This window comes from Planococcus citri, chromosome 2 (genome assembly GCF_950023065.1).
Source record: "Planococcus citri chromosome 2, ihPlaCitr1.1, whole genome shotgun sequence".
NCBI lineage: Eukaryota > Metazoa > Arthropoda > Insecta > Hemiptera > Pseudococcidae > Planococcus > Planococcus citri.
In genome coordinates this window covers 42,887,212-42,907,702 of record NC_088678.1, presented here as the reverse complement: position 1 = coordinate 42,907,702, position 20,491 = coordinate 42,887,212, and the positions used below count along the sequence as shown (strand labels likewise).

Sequence of the window (20,491 nt, the reverse complement as noted above, 5' to 3'; positions counted from 1 at the left end):
AAAAAGCAGCCATTTGGGACTTAGAAGAAGGGATCAAGTAGAAATTCTTTTTAGGAAATTAGAATCTAGATTTTGGAAAACTTTGATTTGACGAAAATACTTTTTCATCTAAAATAGGTACCCCTTCCTCCGTTTTAAAAATCAAAATCAAATTCCTGCAAATGTTTTACATAACACTTTCTTCAACCCATTCATACTCAAGTATATAATTGAAGATCAAACAATGCAATCATCAAAGATTGCCCAGTAGGTAGCTGGTAGTGAGGTAGTTATACAACTACAGTATAATTTAACGATCTATCTACAAGGTACTACGGTTTCAAACAAGTTTCTTTATTGGGCATTTTATAATAATCCACGCAGTGATTCGTATTTATTCACTACCGCGATGCCTTCACACAATGTCTCAACGTGAAGAGGCGACCAAATAGAATGACTTGATAGGTGGCTTACCGCAACACCTTTTACATTCGCATTACCCGCCCAAGTCGTTATATTCAAGCAACGATGTTTCAATTTCATATACCTGAGTTTGAGTCGTGAAATGCGATAGGTCCACTCGATATTTTCATGACATATGTAGCCTTTTACAACAGCTAACATCTTTTAGCACATTAATAATGATAAAAAAAAATAAATAGAATCAGAATGTATCTAATATGGGACATGGGCGTTGCATCGAGTACCTACCGCAAGAAGAGTGCATCCTGATGAAAACATGTAGGCAATTTTAATGAATGAAATGGGATGTTTACACCTGGGTTATCCACTTCTGTAGATTCAATTCAGGTACCTACAGTTTTTCTGTGGTAATTCTGTATGAGTTAGTATTGCGAAAAAAAGTAGGTAGATGGTAAGTGCCTATAAGTCAAAGATTCTCCCATCTTGGCATTTTTGAATAGAGCTTTTAAACTTACACATCATGGAGGCATTCTTACAAGAAATTATATCAGTGATCTGATGCTTCATAAATATTTACCAATTTTGAAAATAACCAACGTTTTTACTATAAGTTAGGTAATTTACGATGCTTTTGGCTTAACGCAAGGTATAGGTATTGCAAAATACACACCATTAAAATATAACTGTATCAAATTCTTTTACGATGCAATGCTACACAGTCTAGATTCATTATTAATAGGCAAAACTAATTAACATGACCGACAAAAATCACATAATCATTTTACATCGGAACTGTACAGAAGAACTTTTATCACTATTGTTTATTTTATGCAATTATGGCGATTTCACGCATTTTCTATTGACACATAAATTAATACTATATTATAGTACATTTCTTCAGTTCATTGATGAAAAATCAGATAACCGCGTCTCGTTGTTGCACCTGTAATCCGTATTCCCACCTGAAACCTAACCTACCTCACCTGCGATCGTAGTTCTCGACCGTTGAAGTGAATTACGCGCCTTTACCAAGAAGAAATAATGTATAAGTACGAGAAGAAAACTTGAAATAATATGTGTAGGTACATATATGTATTAGTAATACATAATAATATAATTTATTATTTTACATTCGCACGTACCTAGGCATACATAGGTAGAGGTACCAAGTGTCCAAGAATGAACGCGTATAAATGCTCGTAATATAGGCGGGCATTTTAAATTGTTGAAAAGCAAATAAAGCTGAGTCTCGCGCGACGTCACCTCAGCTCAAGTTATAAAAAGAATGAGCTTCAACCTGCCGTATGCCCTATCAGCAGTAACTGAAATTATTACCGGCTTTAGACAAAGGTATAAAAAGTGATTTTATTACCGTGTCGCTGTATGTATCACGTGCGCGTAAAAATTTGCATTAGCTCGGACGTATCTTGCATATTATTTCATTTCTTAATGGGTTACCTGTGTGGGGTACTAAAATTGTTTTTTGTTCGTCTTGATAATAATTTTAATTAATGAAGAGGTCATTTGCGCTCCAACGTAGAGCGGAATTATGTTTCTTTAGTTTTAACACAACTCGGTGAAATGCCGCCCGCCGCTAAACCATTTTCAACTAATAGCCGTTCAAAAGTGTATTGTTTTCTTAACGAATCTCTTCTTAGCTTTTCGCCGAATTAATTCCGCTTTGCGAATAATATCGTCAATGGAAACATCCCATTTTTTACACGGCTAAATATGAGCTCGTTGGGTTTACTCTGTCACTCTGTCAGCTTTCGTAGAAAAGTTCAAAAAATTCGTGTACGTAGGTAGGTACAGTAGACTTCCGCTTATCCGGACTAACTGGGGAATTTGGATGTCCGGATAAGCAAAAATCCGGATAATACGGATTAATATGTTTTTGGTTGAATTTTTGGCCAAAAATGACTGTTTTTTTGATGATAATGGTGTATTTTTGTAATTTTTAATGAAATGTGCGAAAGATGAATTTTATTTCTTCACAAAATAGAGAAAAACAAACGAAAAACGAAGATAACAAAAATTTTTGAGCATGTACTCGTATGTAATTCATGTGTACTTGTCCGGATAATACGGATTTTGTCCGGATAATCGGAAAGTCCGGATAATAAGGATAATTTTTTTTCGTCCGGATAATACGGCTGTCCGGATAAGCGGAAGTCTACTGTATTTGAATTGGTGCTTCAACAGTTTGATTTGAGAAAATATGTAGATAGGATGCCAATAAAGATCTAGAAATTTTCAAAGAAAACTTTCATGATTCGCGTTCCAAATCCCTCTCTCCTACCCGTTAGCCTCCTTATCAATCCAATGGAAATGATTCGGTTTCTGAAATTCTTATTTATTTGAAATAAAATTCTTTTGAAAAGTATTAAAATTTTTGACCACTTGGTGATGAAATTTCATGGAAAAGTTTCTATAAGTATAATTAATGTTGATATTTTTCAAATTATTCCCCTCCCCTTGTGGAACCATCAAAAACAATTTTTTCGTGCTGAGGCTGAAAAAAATTAAAGCCAATTTTAAATTTTTTTCCCCCGAGTTTTTTTTTTCATAAAAGAAGTTAAAGTTGGGAAATTGGGGTTCTGAGGGGAAAGTCAATACAAGTGGAACATATGCGACATGAAAACTGTTGCCATTTTGGATCTCACCGTGAAATGTTAACTCACTTTGAAGTTTGAGATTTCCTCATTTCTCTTTATTTTTCCCATACCATTCTCTCACGCCTCAAAATCTCCTATGATAGGGGAAAAATCCCACAAGTTTTCATCCTGTGACACTATCTGCATAAAAGAGGAAAAAATAAGTTTTTCAAAAATAAGTTCCATCTAGTGACTTAGCCAAAGAGAGGGGATTCCAACGAGTGAGAATTCAATATAGGTAAAACATAGGAACAAAAATAGAAATTTTTTTGCTTTGCTTAGAGAACCAGGTTTTTCAAAAAATTTTGCTCTCGCTTCGTTAAAACAATAATTTGAATTTTATTTTCATAAAATACCTATGTAATACGTACCTATATACTTTACACTATGAAGTAGGTATTCTCAGGAAAATTTAGACTTTTTTATACGTACCTAAAAAATTTATCATGTCCCCCCCCCCTTGGAAAAATGTTGGCTCCTTAACTGTCGAAAATGACTCAATTTTGAAGATCCCTGGCTCAGCTCTTGTGGTGAGAAAAAAAATTAAAATGAATCTAAGTAGTCGTCCTCTTAAAGTAAACTTTCTCATTCATTTTTGTAAGAATACAGGATACCTACTTACCTACGTTTTATCTAAGTAGCTCATTTCGATCTTTCAAGAAACTCAAAATATGCCGCCATGCATTCCCTAGTACTACTCAAAATTATTTCTCTACCTTAGCTGGAATTCAATTTACCTCAACTGAACGATGTCACATTATAGTTCTGTGAAAATGTAATTTGATAAATGAATTTTTTTGGGGGCGGAAGGGGTGAGCGAAGAATCAGGCCCAAAATCTTATTTTAAAAATCAGTAGAAACAGTGCCAACGAAAAAAATTGGCTAAAAACATGAAAATTATAAACTACGTATCTCTATTTTCTGATTAGAATTCAGTTCAACCAATTTTTTGAACACAAATCATAAATTTTTTTTCAAATTTTCACTCGAACGTGAATTAATCATAATTTTCCTAGGAAATTACAGTTTCAGAATAATTTCCAACTAGAGCACGATTTTCCCAGGTTTAAGTATTAATTTAACAAAAAGTTGTTCTTTCTTTGGTAACGCTTGGTCAACCCAAAAACGAAATTTTTCAAATACATAAGAGGTGTTTTTTCTGTCAAGGTTTATCCTTTCAAAAAATTAAAATTTAGATTCAAAAGTCAATATCACAGATTGAAAGTCCTGAATTTTAGAATTTTGCGAAGATAAATTGTTTTGAATTGAAGGAGAGTTGAAATTTTCAATATTGTTATGATTCCTATTCACTTTCATTTTTTCAAATCCCCATCATATACATTGCACCACATCAAGGTCAATGGGAAACATGATTTCAGGAATGAAATATGTAGATGCCCACAACAGATAATTATGGTACTTAGGTGCTTGGTCAAACTTTTAAGAAAACTATTCGCAGGTGAGCCAATTTTACTTCCCAATTTTAGAAAAATATCATTCAAAAATAAATAAATGAAAATAGTAATCAGAGCCCAAACTTTCATTAAAAATTCTATTATGAACAATGCATTCAATTATATATATTTCGATCCATTCCTCTCTTATTCACTGACAAAGTTCTCAATAGTTTCGAATGGCTTACTAGATTAATTTTTTTTTCATTGAAATAAAATGTATTTTGATAGGTACGAGTAGGTACTAGGTGCCCTTGAAAAAATGAATATTTCAGCAAAATCGCAAATGCTCATTCCTGTTTTGGAACAAAAAAACACCTCAAGTGTTTTAGCATCTCCTCTCTCCCAATATGTGCTTCAAATAACCGATTTTAAATTAGACGCGTTAATCGTTAATGAAGGTCTTTTTAAACGATTCATCTTCTAATTGATCACTGTGATCTAGTAATTTGGCCGTAATTAAATGATCATTAAGGTAGCTCCTGTACAACAACCGTATGGGTGGCCTCTAACTAACTTCAACGTGTCTATACCACCTAACTCTTTTACTTTCATTCCATCCTTTAACACTTTCACTACACACGCACTCTCCAAGTTAATAAGATATAGATAGGTAAAGGTATACGAAATAGTGTAGATAATAATATAGGTAATTGAAATGTCTTTTTGAGATAGTACGCAGACTAGAATGCAGGTACCTACTACCTACCTATACGTATGTGTATTCAACCCATTCTATCGTCGACTCTCCAAATATTAAAAAATAACTCGAGACAAAAGGATTTCCGAGATATTAGATAGAAGTCAACTACACGGGGTTTCCAATTTTCAATGAAATTTTAAATTAGCTTGTCAAAGTATTGACATTTGCTACAGGGATCCGTTACCATTGACATGGCTTTTGACATCTGTAACAATACGAGATGTATAAACAAGTTACACTTTATTTAACAAATCTCTTTTTGGCGTAGTTTTTTCAGCAATAAGTTTGGGTATGGATATGCAGAGTTATTAAAGCGTTAACTAAATAAAAGACTGAATTTTAAAATGTTACGAAAATGAGCAATTTTTGACGCGAATGCTATTAAAGTAGCATAATCCTTTCTAAAATACGTGTGATGGAGCTGGAAGATGCTTTCAGATGTTTACTATTGTAGTAGAAAAACTCTCTGTTGATGTTTTCTGACTTCTTGAAAGTAGGTGAAGAAGTGTACGCAAATGGATCCCATGTGATGAGCTATTGTTCGAGGTTACAGAAGATCGAGTTCGATTGTTCAAGAATTGAAAACGTTCCCTTGTTAGGTACCTACAAGTATCTTCGACACCTTTCTGAAAAAAAGAAAGAAAAAAAACAATTGAAAGAAGTGACAGATTAATTTTTACCTGTGTGAATTATCTGACTTAATAAAACGTTGGTAATTGGTTGAAAAAAAAAGACAAAAAAACTTCAAATCACTCTCTGTCTTACATTACACTGACAGCTTTATTTTCACGATTTATGTTAATAATGTCGTAAAAACTTCGTCGCAATTCCAAGTAAGTACTGCATATGTAAGTATATTATGTTCTTACTTAATGATCTTTTTGTATATGGGTACGTGAACGATAAATTGCGAATCTACTACGTTTTTAAGATACCAATATTTATTGTTTCAGAGAGGAATTCACAATAAGTTTACTCAAATAAATTATGGTATGTCTAGGTATCTTTATCTTACTCATACTTATTTTACTTATTATTGTCATTTGGGATGACAAAGCAAGCATATAATTGAGTATCTAAGATCTAAGTAGGTATACCATATATTTTTATAAAAAATAAATTTGAATTACAATTGCGACGTTTTCACAATATAAAAATGGAACTGAAAATTTTAAAAATTATAATCAAAATTTTTTATTTTTAATGTTCTAAGCTTTTGAGAACTAACGCCGAAAACACATAGGTAGCCAAAAACGTAATGAAAAACTACTCTTACACTTACTCAGCTCACGTCAGCTGTACGAAGACACTTTACTTATTACGCAATTACATAGCATAAGACATTAGGCGAGAAGATATATTAAAACTTACTTAATGTTACACACTAGATCAAGACTGTAACATTAGTTGATACACCTCAGAGGTGTGCTGGTGATTATAGTTTATATATGTGCTCTTTATTTTCCGCATTCATGATGATTACAACTTTGAAGATTCACGTTATGAGACCTGTAATACAAAATCCGACAACACGCCCACGTGTTTTCAATTCGGAGGGTCAAATTTTTATACACACGGTTTGCCTGGTACTAGATATCTAAACGACACAAAGTCTTCGAATAATATAGAACACGTCGAAAAAGAGACCCTCGCACACTTCGGTATCAATTTTAAAATCAAAGAATTGAAGTTATCCTTTTCCGTGTGTCTTTTTTTTCGAAGTACATACCTGACCATTGTAATGGCTTTTCAAGAGTGTGCTTTATGTATGTAGGTATCTATCTGAAACATTTTGATCAATTACAAAAAATTATTAGGTATATCATCCATTTTAAACATTCGTAAGATGACAATTTGTATTGAAAAAAGGAACGTTTTTTCCCCTACAATTTTCTCATTTCGTATGAGTGTATTTGTATGTTAAGTAGGTTGGTATTACTCAAGTTTGTAGGCTTCACGAATTAAAATCAATGCCTTAAAATGTGCCTACTTTTTGGATCTTTAGTCTGACACCTTTTTCGAAAACAAAACCACGCACGGATGTATCTATCTACGTACACAATACACATACCTACAGCACATCGAAATCTGAAAACTACCTTACGCTATCTTATTTCCTCTATATACTTTTGCAACAAAAGATTACAGAAAAAGTTGAACCGTAACAATACGGGCTGTAAAGTTCTTATTTATCATCGAAGTTTTCGAGAAGAAAAAAAAAACAACTTAACTTCGACGCATCTGTACAAAAACTCTATTAAATTGTCAAATCTTCATGAATCAAAATTAATCCTACCAATTTCCAAACTCGATGTCTCGACATAATACGATTTCAATTTTGTACACTTCAAACCATTCTTATATGACTCAAGTTCGGGGATAGATTTTCCCGAAAAAATACCTATTCGTAAATCATTTATCAAATGAATGTCCACTTGTGTGGTTTTTTCAACTTAAAAAAATTTGAGAGGTTTTAGTTGAACCATTTGAATGCTTTAAGGAGCATAGTTTATGATTATTATAAAATAAATTCTAATCGTGAATAATTAGTAAGATATCAAAATTCATTTAGTATAAACGTACAAAAATAATATTAAAAAAAAAAAAAAAAAAAAAAAAAATGGAAATTCACATGATTAGGTATCAAGCCTACACCTTGACCTATAACCTAAGCACGAGGGAAGCTCAAATGCGATGTATATTTTTTAAACCTATGTGATCACTGATCAGGGTTAAAATTATAATTTGGAGCCCTCCCCCCGGGGCCAAATTAATCAAGTTCGAAAATAGACGACCCATACGTTACGTTTAAATGCAGCGACCAGCGACTCAACGTTCTTAGAAACGTAGATTTTGACATACCTACTTAATTGGTCGATTTTTGCTACAAATACAAAGTACAAATTTTGAATTTTAATTTAACCCATAGCCCCCCCTCCGCACTTCACTGTTTACCACCCTAACGTACGAACTACGAAGCAAGTGTGTTGTATTGTGTTAGTCGAAAAATATGAAAAGCTCCCTTTCGAAAAATAAAATACTGAATCACTGATAGCTGAGATACTGAATTGAATAAGTGAATAATAATATTAATTAATAACTATTACAGTACATACCTAGCTCACTAGCGCCCTTTTTGTGAGTGGCTGAGTGCCCACTGCCCACCCACTGCCCGATCCGAAATCCGAATTCATGGCACGTTTACATTGCAATTGAAAAATTGACCCGTTATCAGTGTTTCTAGTTTCTTATCAAAATTATTGTCAGGTACAGGTACATTGTCACGTTTCATCTAGTTTCATGATGTTGAGTTTCATGGTGTTTCTCTAAGTCTAAATATTTTTCGTTTTCGGTTTTGAAATTCAATATTTATTATGATCTATTTCTTTTTGAGTTAATTCCAATAGCTTCTTAGTTCTTACAATTACTTAGTTCCGTTTTTATGACCGGTTCCTTCGGTTCGGTTGTAACTTTATGTGATTTCGCATTTCTATTTCTACATCGTTAGCATAGTAGATTTGATTCAGAAGTGTTTGCTTATGCTTTTGTGAAATTTAATCGAGAATTTCTATACAATTTCAAATCGGATCGAAATTGGTAGTTACTTACTGATCTAATGAGCTGTGTTCGTGTTCCACTCGTTTATAATGTTGTGACTATTGTGCTGATCTGCCGATGAAAATCAATCTGATGGGTAAGTGGAAAACCTAAAGGTTTTGTTGTTGTTATTTTTTAAATGAAACTTTCATCATGAGTTATGTGCTTTTTTCATAAGTTATATTATACCTATATCGTTTTGTTTTTCATTCCGCGTTCTAAATAATACTTTTTAGGGGTCCAATTTGTTTCAAATGCCTAGAGACACAAATGCATCATCCCAAAATGAGCGATTGGGCACTGGGCAGTTACAGCTTGATAGCATTCTTTTTTTCACGACCATACGAGTATTTCAACTGCCAACGAATTTTAGGGTGAGTTAACTGTTGAGGCGAACGAGAAAAAAGTGTAGATATTTTTGACGGCCCAAATTTTTCCAAAAAATTATCAGTCAAGTACATTATACTTACTGAAAACCTCTAATTCTAAATGTGCGATTGGGAAGCTAGAGCTACATAGGAATATATTTTCCTGTCATATTATTCCAACTATCAACATCAACGTGTTTTCAGTTTCAAGCTAGGTACGAGTCGAGTGTCTTACTTTCGATTTGAGAGTCGGAAATAGTGATTTTTTAGGAGGCCAAATTGTTTGAGAATTTCTTATGTCAGTTTTAGAAGTCTTCTTTGTAATGGTGTTATTCTAACCATCGACACGTTTTGAAAGCCATCTTTGGTTATGAGTGAAAAATGTTCATTTTCGATGGATTTTTTCAAAAAAGGGGAATTGGGCAGCTACAGCTCTTGTAATTTTGGCCAACTTTCAACATGAGTAAGTATGAAAAAGTGAATAACATTAACATAACCTTAGTTAAGATCCTATTTTTCCCAAAAAAATCTTTAAAATTTTGAAAATTGGACTGAATGAACTCTTGCAATTGAAAATGTGATCAGAAAATGAGTTTTTCTAAGATAAAAACTCCCGATTTAATTTTTCATTAGTTATGCAATTTTTGAATAATTTTGGAAAATTAAAAAACTATTAGAACCGTCAAGTTCTCATTTGTGATCTGTCACGAGAAAACCAACCTAGTGTCCAAAACGTAAATTTTACAGGAAGGGCATTCTGGGCATTTGAAGTTTTGAGTCTATGTATCACAGTATCAGGCGATCTAAAATTTGAAGGTCCGTGAAACTTACACCACTTTCGGCCCCCATGAGTGCCAACATAACCCGATATTTTTTCGGAATCATCACATTCAAGGTTGCCAGATCCAATAATCAAAATTTCCCAAAATCAATTTTTTCGATTTATTTGAATTTTTTGCCAAAAAAATTTATTACGTTTCTTGACAAATTTGTTCAAGGTGAAAAGAGTTGATTTTTCCTGCTGAAGCCTTACTCAAATTTCAAAATATGGCACAAATTCTCCAAATGTACTGGGCCGATTGTTGCAAAAATTTGCATTTCGACTCCCCAGAACATACCTTGCCTTTCAAGATAAAAAATTTTTTTTTTCAACTTTTACTGTAGTTGCTCTGTTTTTTTGACCTCAGATTTAGGGTCAAGAGAATCGTTCGCGAACGTTTCAACCCCCACAGTCGGATTCAGCACCCTAATTACTACTAATATCCACCATAAAAAAGATATCGATTTTTTGAACACTAAGCAGGTTTTCTCGTGACAGATCTCATTTGGAGAGTACAGAAATGTTTTCGAGGGTTGCCCAAATGAGTCGCTATGCTTTGCGGAAAACAGAATAAACAAAATGAGTTACCTGAGTACTTACCCGAGAATGATGATTTATTTCTTTGATCTTACGAATGTGTGGATTTCATTTGTCAAAAAATGATTCAACAATTTTCTCAACAACGCGGTTAAACTACGCGAAATTAGTTAAATTTTCTGGGCATATGGCTCGAGAGTAAAACACCTAAACGGAAGAGTGAAAATCGTCGGCGCGTATTTTATTAAAACTGCTGCGAAAGCATTCCGGAATTCCTACACTTCGTATAACATTGAAGAGGCGAGACGATATGAAACTAAGCGTTTAATTTTTCCGGTATAAATTTTGAAATTAAGAATTTAATAACTTCAAAACGCGTTTTCCGCGTTTGAATGTCAAGATATGCTCAATGCTGGCTGCGTTGATTGTTCAGCGGATGAAAAATACGGAAAAAATGAAAAAGAAATTCGTCGTGTAATTTATACTCGAATTTTCAACCAGGCCCTTTCGTCTTCTTCTGTCGAGCATGGAGTGTCCGCTGTCGTGTATTCGATCGCCAAATGAAAGAAAATTAAGGCCAACGGGTCGCCATTTTTATATGATAATATATTTACGCTAAAATGAGGGACATTTAGAAAGGGAGACCTATATATAGGCGGGAAGATTTTCGCAAGGGATTCGCTTGTCACCTCTTCTTGTTCGAATGACTCACGTGAATAAAGCGCCGCAATGCATTCGACGCGGTGCTGGTTTTCAATCATTGCAGCTGGCGATCTGCACCATCGTCATATCTTAGTGCATTTTCAGACCACGGCCATGTTTCCTAAGTACCTACGGGGGCGAGGGGTAGTTCCACAGCAGCAGCCGCATTCATTTATGAGCCATTGCATTTCATACAGCACAGCCAGCGTAAGCCGCTAAATAACAAATATAAATACCAGTCTTTTTCTCTCTTCTTTTTTTTCCTCCTCGATTATTTTTATTTAATGTCCCGTGCTACTTTATTCTTTTCCGCTTTTATCGTCGGCCTTTCACTTTAGCTTGGCGTTTCCTTCACTTTAACAAACGCGATGATACTTGGAGTTTTCCTGGTGTTATACTGTTTGATGTATTTGCTCTTTTAGCCTACTACGTCTAGGTACCTTTATGACTTTCTGAACCCCTATACTTTTTAACGCTGATTTTTTCAACGCTTTTGCAACTTTTACCCCTGCCATCTAGTTAAGTATTCTCATTTGCTCTGTATCATCTGTTCATATATCGATGGTGTTGTGGATAAAAGGCCAAACTGAGTTTCCAACTTGCATTCTAAACTCGAAAGTGTCATATCATCGTACTAAGGAGTAGTTTGGCCGATGTATCAATTTTTTTGATGAAGGCAACTCATTCGCTTTCCATTATTATCCACTGATAATATTTTTTCTAGCTTGAGAAATTTATAATGATGAAATAGTTCGAGAGTGGACAGATTGGCCCTTTTGTATTTGTTCAACCTACAGGTTCAACATGAAAAAAAGGGCCAATCTGATAAATTTGGCAAAAAATAATAGATGTTTTGTTGTTGATAAATGGCAAATGCTTAGCAAATGGGAAATATTCGGCCGCGAAATGAAAGCTCATATAGTCTAATATTGTATGTAGGGGTGAAATCGATTTGTTATCAGTCATCAGTGAAGGTTCGAGCTTTGGTATCTTTTTTAATCATCTTCAGAATGAACTCTTTTTTTTGACGGATAAAATTCGTTTCCTGAGGCTCTTTTGATATTTTAATTTCTAGAAAAACCAACAGAATTACTCAAATGTGTCCAAGTAATGCCAAATACTTATACAGCGTACTCAAATTACCTGAATTTTTGGTCTTTGGTTCAGGTTCAAATAGTTTAGCAAATCCGTCATCTCGATCCTTCCTCATTTCATTTCTATTGAGAAAGAAGTTGTGATTTTGTAGCCTGAAGTCTCAGGTACACGATGATGTGCTTAATTTTTCTTTATGAGTTATAGAAAAAATTTTGGAGGCCTTCGAATGGGCCGAGGAAAAAATTTCAGGTCATGCAGGATACACAAGTAGGTACACTTTGCGCTCTACCGGCGAGACTAATTCTTATAGCAAGCTGCATGAGCAGTAATTTTGTAGTCTGAAGTTACAGGAACATGGTGATGTATTTAGTTTTTCTGTACAACATGTTGTAACAATGTTGAACATGTCCAAAGTGACTTGGGCGTTTTTTTTTTAGTGAAAATTAACATCACTTAGCTATACCATGATCTCGTTGAATTCATTCAAGAATATTTGTACAAGTCAAACAAAAAAAACTGAATACACCGCCGTGTTCCTGAGGCTTTGGACTATCAAATGATTGCACACACTGCTTGATATAGATATTAGACTTGCTACTAGACCGCAATGTACGATACTCCAGCCCCATCAACCGAATAACTTTTCTCAAAAATTTCAAATACGATCAACATTTTTTCGAGTTGTAGGTATCTTTCAAGCTATAAAATGAGCGCTCATTTGGTTCAAAATACTCGTACCTCCATATAGGCTCTCCTCCAGAGCACTGTTGGCGATACTTTTTAATCCACCCTCGTATTATTTTGTTTACTCGTAGGTCTGGGTTTTCTGAGATCATTTTGGTACATTTGCAATTTTTTTTAAATTACTGGCCATCAAAGATAAATTTGTAGTGGTCTGTAATGTAAAAAAAAAGTAAAAAAATAGTTCAGTTTCGCCGTTTTGGATTATACTTTCATGTAAAAAAATGCAGATTGGCCCTTTTGTATTTACTCAAAATGACCGAGAACAGATTTGCCCTTTGGAAAAAAAAAACAGTTTGGCCTTTTATCCACAACACCATCGATATGTGTTAACACTTTTAACCTTCGTGTCGATTTTTCAGTTCAAGTCTACTTTCCCTATACTTAGTTAGAGTCAACTTTAACATATAAAATCAGCCAATGTGGAGTATCTCCAAAACAGTACTCCTTAACTACATAATTTAAGTCGACTTTACCTGATAGCAATATATTATAAAGTTGATTTTTGTAATTATAATTTCAAATTATGTATTTTTTATTCGTTAAAAGTAAGTACATAGGTAGGTACATCAAAAAATTTTCGTATTTTTCAAGGAAATAAGTACATAAATAGGTTTTTCGAAACTCTCGTACTACATCTCGTTTTGCGACTGATTTTAATATCTTTCTTTTTCGTTTTTGACGAATTGAAACGAATGTGGGACGAATTTATCGCCAAAACTCATCCGCTTTAATATGTACCCTTTTGAACTTGACATTGATCTGGTTATATAAAAGAAATTAAATTAAAATGGGTTGTAAAATTTCCCATTCACTGTTTCAGCTCGTAAAAGGGTGAATTAATCGCCTCTTTTACTTTTACTGGTCGAATTTTCTTTCCTATATTATTTTTTGAAGTGAAATACAAATACGCACTACTGCTCAAACGACAAGTAAGAAATATTAAGAGATATGAAGACTGGGTAAGAGGTGTTTTTGGGCCGGAGGTTTATTTTCAAGAAGAAGTTTTAAAAAAATGTTGAGAATTTTGAGGTCACTGCTTTCGTTTTTAATATTTATTTATCTACTTTGACCTTTGACTCCAAATTGTTCCCGGAGTGGGAGAGGGGCTTTTTGAAATTTGAGAAAAAATTAACGCGAATGTCGAAATTCAAGTTTTTTTTTATTTTTGATGACTTGAAATTTAGAAAATTCAGCCATAAAAGTAGCTGTGATGGTGATCGTGATGGTCTTTTCCTTCATAAACAAGTCAACCTAATTTTTGAGTTTATAAATTAACTTGATAATTTCGTTTTGAAAAACTCGTTGAAATTCAAGATCTCGAATAAAATATTCTCGTTGCGATATTTTCACGAATTCAATTTATGTCGCAGAACAATACTTAGTAATAGATGTTAATACTGGTATTATAAATGTTGAAGGTCGTTGAGAGCATTTTTTAAAATGATAAATATGGTACATGGCGTCGTTTTTTCTCTGGTCAACATATATGTTGTATATCTAATTAAGCAAAATTAAAGACAATAGAACCGTGAACGAAAAATTAAGGGGAAAAAAGATATGCTGATTTTCAAACGTTTATTAAATTTTCAAAACGGTTTTGTTCTCGAAATTCCTTTAGGTCGAAAACTCGCATGTTTTAAAATTACTCCTCGGGACAATTAATTAATCGACGCGGCATCGATCGGCATCTCTCTTTGGTGATGTGATAGGCTAATCACACCGATCATCAAAATGTTTACATACATATTCATAATATACGAGTCGTTGGGCGAATTAATGATTTTATATCTATTCTAAGCGATCGGTATCAACTCGTAGGAAATCTCTCGATCGCAGACAGTTGATTAATTTAAATACATCGGATATTCGTGTCGAACATCGCGCTGATTTATACGTATGGACAGTGACTCGTCTAATTTGATGCGGTATTTTGAAAACGAACCGATCGTGTTTCTTTTTACGACCCCCTTGTTACAAAAACACAATGTATAGTGTACGTATTATGCAGATACATATTAATAAAACGTGAATTATTCGTATCTGTCGTATATGAACTGAAAAAGCGTTTATTCGCAATAAATTTACTTTCCAGTCTGAATAAAATGGTACACATACAAGCCGAATCAAAGTGGTGAAATTTTGTACCGTAGTAGACTACATACAAGTTTCGTGTTTTAACGACAAATCGAATTTAACATTCGGGTTTCGTATTTAGCAGTATAAGCTTACCGTTCGAGTCGAATTTAACAAGATGCGGTGAAATTTTCGAAATTTCTAACGAGATGGAATAGAGCATTGATAAATTCTTGCGTTTGAACTCACGACGATGGTAAATCAACGCTGGCAATTCTCATCATTCTAGACACGAAAACTAATTCAATTTATCACGAGATTAATTTCTATGGGAAATTAATTTCAAACGCTTGTCACATTATGTCATATTTTCCGTTGGTCGTCTTCAAAACCACACGTACCGAGATCAAAACATATGTATGTAGAATATCGGTGCAAGGTTAAGGAAATAAATTTTTTATTGAAATAAATAGAAAGGCGTAGCGGACGAGCAGACGATGCTCGAGTGCCGAATTTTTAAAAAAGAAATCTATTGCATGCACCTATCAAACTTTGATGATCCATACCTTAACATTAGTTGAGCTTCAAGCAGATGTTTTTGGCTTGTTGAACAAAATAGAGCTCTAAACTGAAATTTCAAGATGAAAGTTCAAAGTTTCACAATTAATGAGTACAAAAGTTGAACACTTCAGTTTAAAAATTTGAAAAAATTAATAAGTCTTATCAACAAATAAAATTTTCAAAATGGGATCTCAATACTTTTGGGAAAGGGCACAAGGGCCACCAATTTTGATCTGGCGTGACTCATCATTTATTGGGTTATAGGGAGTGCTGAGTTCGATTATACCCCTCAGTGTCCTTCATTATGTGGTTCCCAAGTTTGATAAGCAATTTTTAAAATTGAATTTTAAACAAATCCAAGTACATAGATAAGTATTTGCAAAAAAAAAAAAAAAAATGAAACTTTGAATATTTGCACCCAATTCCAAGATGAACGTCGAAGATTGGCAGAGATTGCAGTATAAGTGAGAGTGCTTTTATACATTGATACAAATATTAAAATAATTTTTTTTAAAAATTGCTTTTCAAACTTAGGACTACTCGCACATGAAAGGGACACTGACGAAGCCTTATCCAAGAAATAAAACAGGTATATTCAACTCAGCACCCCCAATAACCCAATAAATGACGAGTCACACTTATATTCATTTTTTTTCAGCATTTTGACCATGTTTAAAAAACACTTATAGGAGGCGAAGGAGGAATTCAAATGGGTCAGATCGAAACAATGAGCCAATACATATATAAATTCAGGGCTTTCAAATTAAATCAATTGAGTACCTACTCAATATGTCATTATTCTAATCATAAATTTTTTCTACAAATAGATCAAAATTGGTGACCCTTGTGCCCTTTCCCAAAAGGGCTATAGGACATTTGCGCACAGTTTTATAACAATGGGACGAGAAATGTTTAATGGATTTTTTCGGAAAGCAGGACATTTGCACACAATGTTAATTTTATGTCAGGTGTGACGAAAATAATCACCCAACTACTAATCAAACCTCTATTGATTAGTCTTCAACCCTTCCCGGGGATTGGTCGGGGGGGGGGGTGCCTTGATTTTTCAAGTAACACACAACTGAGGAGCTCATTGCAAAAATATCCCTTGTCAGTTTGGAAAAAAATTGGGAAGGTGATTTTCTCCACTCCATTTTATGGATGCATCAGTATTATAGCCCTCCAAAAGTTTTTCTGAGAGTAACAGGAACTACTCAAGTTGATATAAAAAATTATTTTGACCATAGTATACCAATTCATCAGGACTTTACAGTGGTTTTTTGTTTTGCTTGTTTTTTATTTCCATTTTTGACAAGGTCTATTTTTGCACTGAGCTCCTCAACTGAATCATACATAGGCTATATTTGGTAAACTTTGGACGTAAAGCCACTCTGTGACGTAATATGAACTTATTTTTTGGGTCCAACCTCTCACGTCCCTCTGTGCCGCAAAAAAGAGCCAAAATTTTAAAAAATCGTTCTATTTTAATTCTTGCTTAAATAAAATATTGCTTCGTTTGAGAACCACTGACAAAACTTCATTAAGTGTGCGCAAATGTCATTTTACCCCCAAAAGTATTGAGATCCCATTTTGAAAATTTAGTTTGTTGAATAAAAAAATCAGTAAAAAAGAGTCGTCGCGAATTAATTTTTAAAAAATTTCAAACTGATGTGTTCAACTTTTGTGCTTATCAATTGTGAAAATTTGAACTTTCATCTTAAAATTTCAGCTTATCAAATTTCAGATTCTGAAATTATCAACATTTTTCAGTAGGTATTAAAAATCTGAAATTCGACTTCATAGGTAAATCATAATGATGCGTATTATTTCCAGAAAAATTGTTGGAATTTTTTCAGATACTCAAAAATTCTGTCCCCACCATTTTTCGATGTTTTACGTCCACGGTCCATCAAAATTCGAAAATTCGAAATAAGCGATGAAAACTCAATCTTAATGATCTTGTCAAATTGAAATTAGGTGCTGACTGCATTATAACCTTTCCTTCCCTAAAATAAATGTCTTTTAAATAGTTTTATTGTATTTTTTCAACAAAAAAAAAAAAACGAATACCTAGTGTTTGTGTTCTTAAAAATTCTTGGGATGCATTTTGAATTTGAAAAAAAACCACAATCGAACAAATTTTTAGGAGGGATGGGGGCATGGATGGCAACTTTTTATTTTGTCAAGGGGTGAGAGACCCAAATTTTTTTTACAGTCTATTGAGTGTTAATATCTCCCATTGGTACTTATTGTTTCTCGAATCCTTTTTTTAACATTAAGTATAAAAAAAAGTCAAGGACGACTAATTGATACTATTTCCTCTCCCTCTCTCCCTCCTTCTCCACCTTTAGATAATTTGGTTTTGCCCATTCGCATTTTCCCGCAGAAATACCTTTAGGTACTATACTCTACGTAATCTTGAAAAGCTAGAAAAAATGTTCTACGGGGTCCTAAAATAGAATGAAAAATGATTTTTGCTTTCATTTTTCGATTTCAAAGAAAGAACCCAACTCAATAGTCAAATTTTTCGAGAAGAGAAAAATTCGTCTAAAAAAAAGTACCTGAGCGTATGGTAAACCACACAACTATGTACGAAACGTAGACTCGAACGAAAAGAATGTGTACACAGAAAAATTAAGAACCGATGCGGAAAACTGAAAAAAAAAAAACGTAGAGCGATAGGTTACACGAGAGAGAGCATGTTTTAGTACGTGTCATAAGCGCTAATTTGTTTGATAGATTTACGAGGGCTTCGTCGTTTGCTGGGCTATTCCGAAGCGCGGTTGATCTGACGTTTAACAAATACGCCTCATTTGTGATCGAAATTAATAATAATTCCCCTCTTGGCTGGCGGGTGTTCGAAATACAGGAGAAAAAAAATCAATTAAACTTGTTTTGTAATTTAGTTTCAGGTTGGAGAGTATTGCATGCCGAAGGAAGCGCGCGTGAGGTATGCGAGTGGCCGTTGATTTATGGGGGCTGCCCTCATAAATTCATCATGTTGAAGCGAACGTACTTCACCCTGCGCGTATCATCTGATCTATACGTAGACGTTTCGTATTGGTGACAGAATTTTCAAATCGTTTAAACGTTTGTTCTTTTCCAAAATGTTTTTTTCGATGTGATATACCTGCACGGACGTATGGTCTTTTTAAATCGGGTCTGATGCCGATGCCGATGTGTGGTGTGGAATTTTTTCCACTATTATAGGGTTCAAATTTGTACAGATATGTCTTGTTTTCGCCTTATCAACGCATTCACGCCTTTGAGGCGGGTTTAGGTGGGTCCGAGGTGTTAGACGGAAATCAGCTTGAATTGATTACAATTTCATGGTACCTACGTGTGTGTGTACTATGTAGTGTTTCACACGTTGAGCCATATTATAACGATCATTTAAATGAATCTCGTTTATAGTGTAGCATTTTTGAAAGATATGCTCACTTTTTCAACAGCCCTGTACGGATGTAGTTTTCTCTCATATTAAATTAAATTTATCATTTTTTAGATGATAAATATGAAAAATTCTTGGAATTGGGAATGTTTCAAAGTACTGAGACCAACTATTAAAATAGAAAAACTTTGCGGTTCCATTCAGCAATACTTAGTCTAATTATCGCTGTAACTTTGGAGGCCTGTTTAATGATAGGCTAAGTTGGCGCATTGCCCGAAATTGATAACGCGAGTGTGAAATTTAGTCAATATTAAAATTAAAAGAAAATCATCTGGACGTAAAATTCAATGAAAGTATGAAACCATTTTAAAAATCAAATTTCAACGTTTTCAAAATTATGTAATCGTTAAAAATAATTCAAAAAATTGTAGTTAGTAGGTGGGTAATTATATGAGTTTTTCAGTAGCTATGAAGAGAGAGTTGAGAGGTTGTAGAAGTGTGTACTCGTTTTTAAATTTTTACTCCCCTAGAGAAACACATTCTAGATTTTTGTCATAATGAGCACGAAACCTTAAAATAAAAGAGGCTAAAATATGGGAATTTTTCAAAAATTTGAAGAAAAAAAAATAGAATACTTACTTAGTTTTTGACTTATTGAAATGGATTAAAATTTTGCAATTTTGCACTCAATTCAAAAACATTGGTAATTTTTACATTGGCTCCAAAACTGAAATTTTTAGCTTCAAAAATGACATTTTTTTCTACAAATTTCTTTGATTAAGACAAACATTCTTGTGACCTATTGAATTTAATTGAAATGTTGCGCTGAACTCAGAAATAATTACGAGTCTTACGTTGAACCCAAAACTGAAATTTTCAGTTTCAAGAATGACATTTTTTACGAATTTCCTAGATCTGGACAAAAACTCTTTTATGAGACCAATTGAAATGGATTAAAATTTTGTGCCAAGCTCAAAAATAGTGAATTTTTTTCCCTTTAACCTCGAAACTAAAATTTTCAGATTCAAAAGTGGAATTTTCCTGGTGAATTTCCATGATCTGAGCGAAAACTATTCTTTTGTGACCTCTTGAAATGGATCACAATGTTTCGTTGAGTTAAAAAATGACAATGATTTTTTTTAGATCCAAAACAGAAATTTTTCACACTAAAAATTGGTAATCGTTTTTAGCTTAATAAAACTTACCCTTTCAACCAATCGAAGTAGATTACCCAAAATTTCTCGCTGAGTTTGAAAATAATGATAACTTTTATGATGGTTTTAATCAGAGTTGGTAATTTGTACTTTCCTAATCGTTCCCTCGTCAGAATATTTTTTTTACGTTCGATTCGAATGCAAATGGAACAGGAAGTTTGCAAATTAGAGATTTT

General features: G+C 33.7%; 1 protein-coding gene and 1 long non-coding RNA gene across 3 annotated transcripts in view; one reads left to right on the top strand and one right to left on the bottom strand.

Moving 5' to 3' along the window:
• Positions 1 to 1,074: 1,074 nt before the first annotated feature.
• Positions 1,075 to 10,882, bottom strand: LOC135835882 (uncharacterized). The gene is made up of 3 exons (XR_010556965.1): positions 10,599 to 10,882; positions 1,545 to 6,995; positions 1,075 to 1,425 (listed from the first exon to the last, which is right to left on the bottom strand). It is a non-coding gene; the product is annotated as an uncharacterized LOC135835882 (long non-coding RNA).
• LOC135835880 (zwei Ig domain protein zig-8-like) overlaps positions 8,541 to 20,491 on the top strand; it is a 294,812-nt gene continuing 282,861 nt past the window's right edge. For both annotated transcript variants that reach the window (XM_065350350.1, XM_065350344.1), the window contains exon 1: positions 8,541 to 8,907. The gene's annotated coding sequence lies outside the window, so the exon portion shown is untranslated. The remainder of the gene's footprint in view (positions 8,908 to 20,491) is intronic.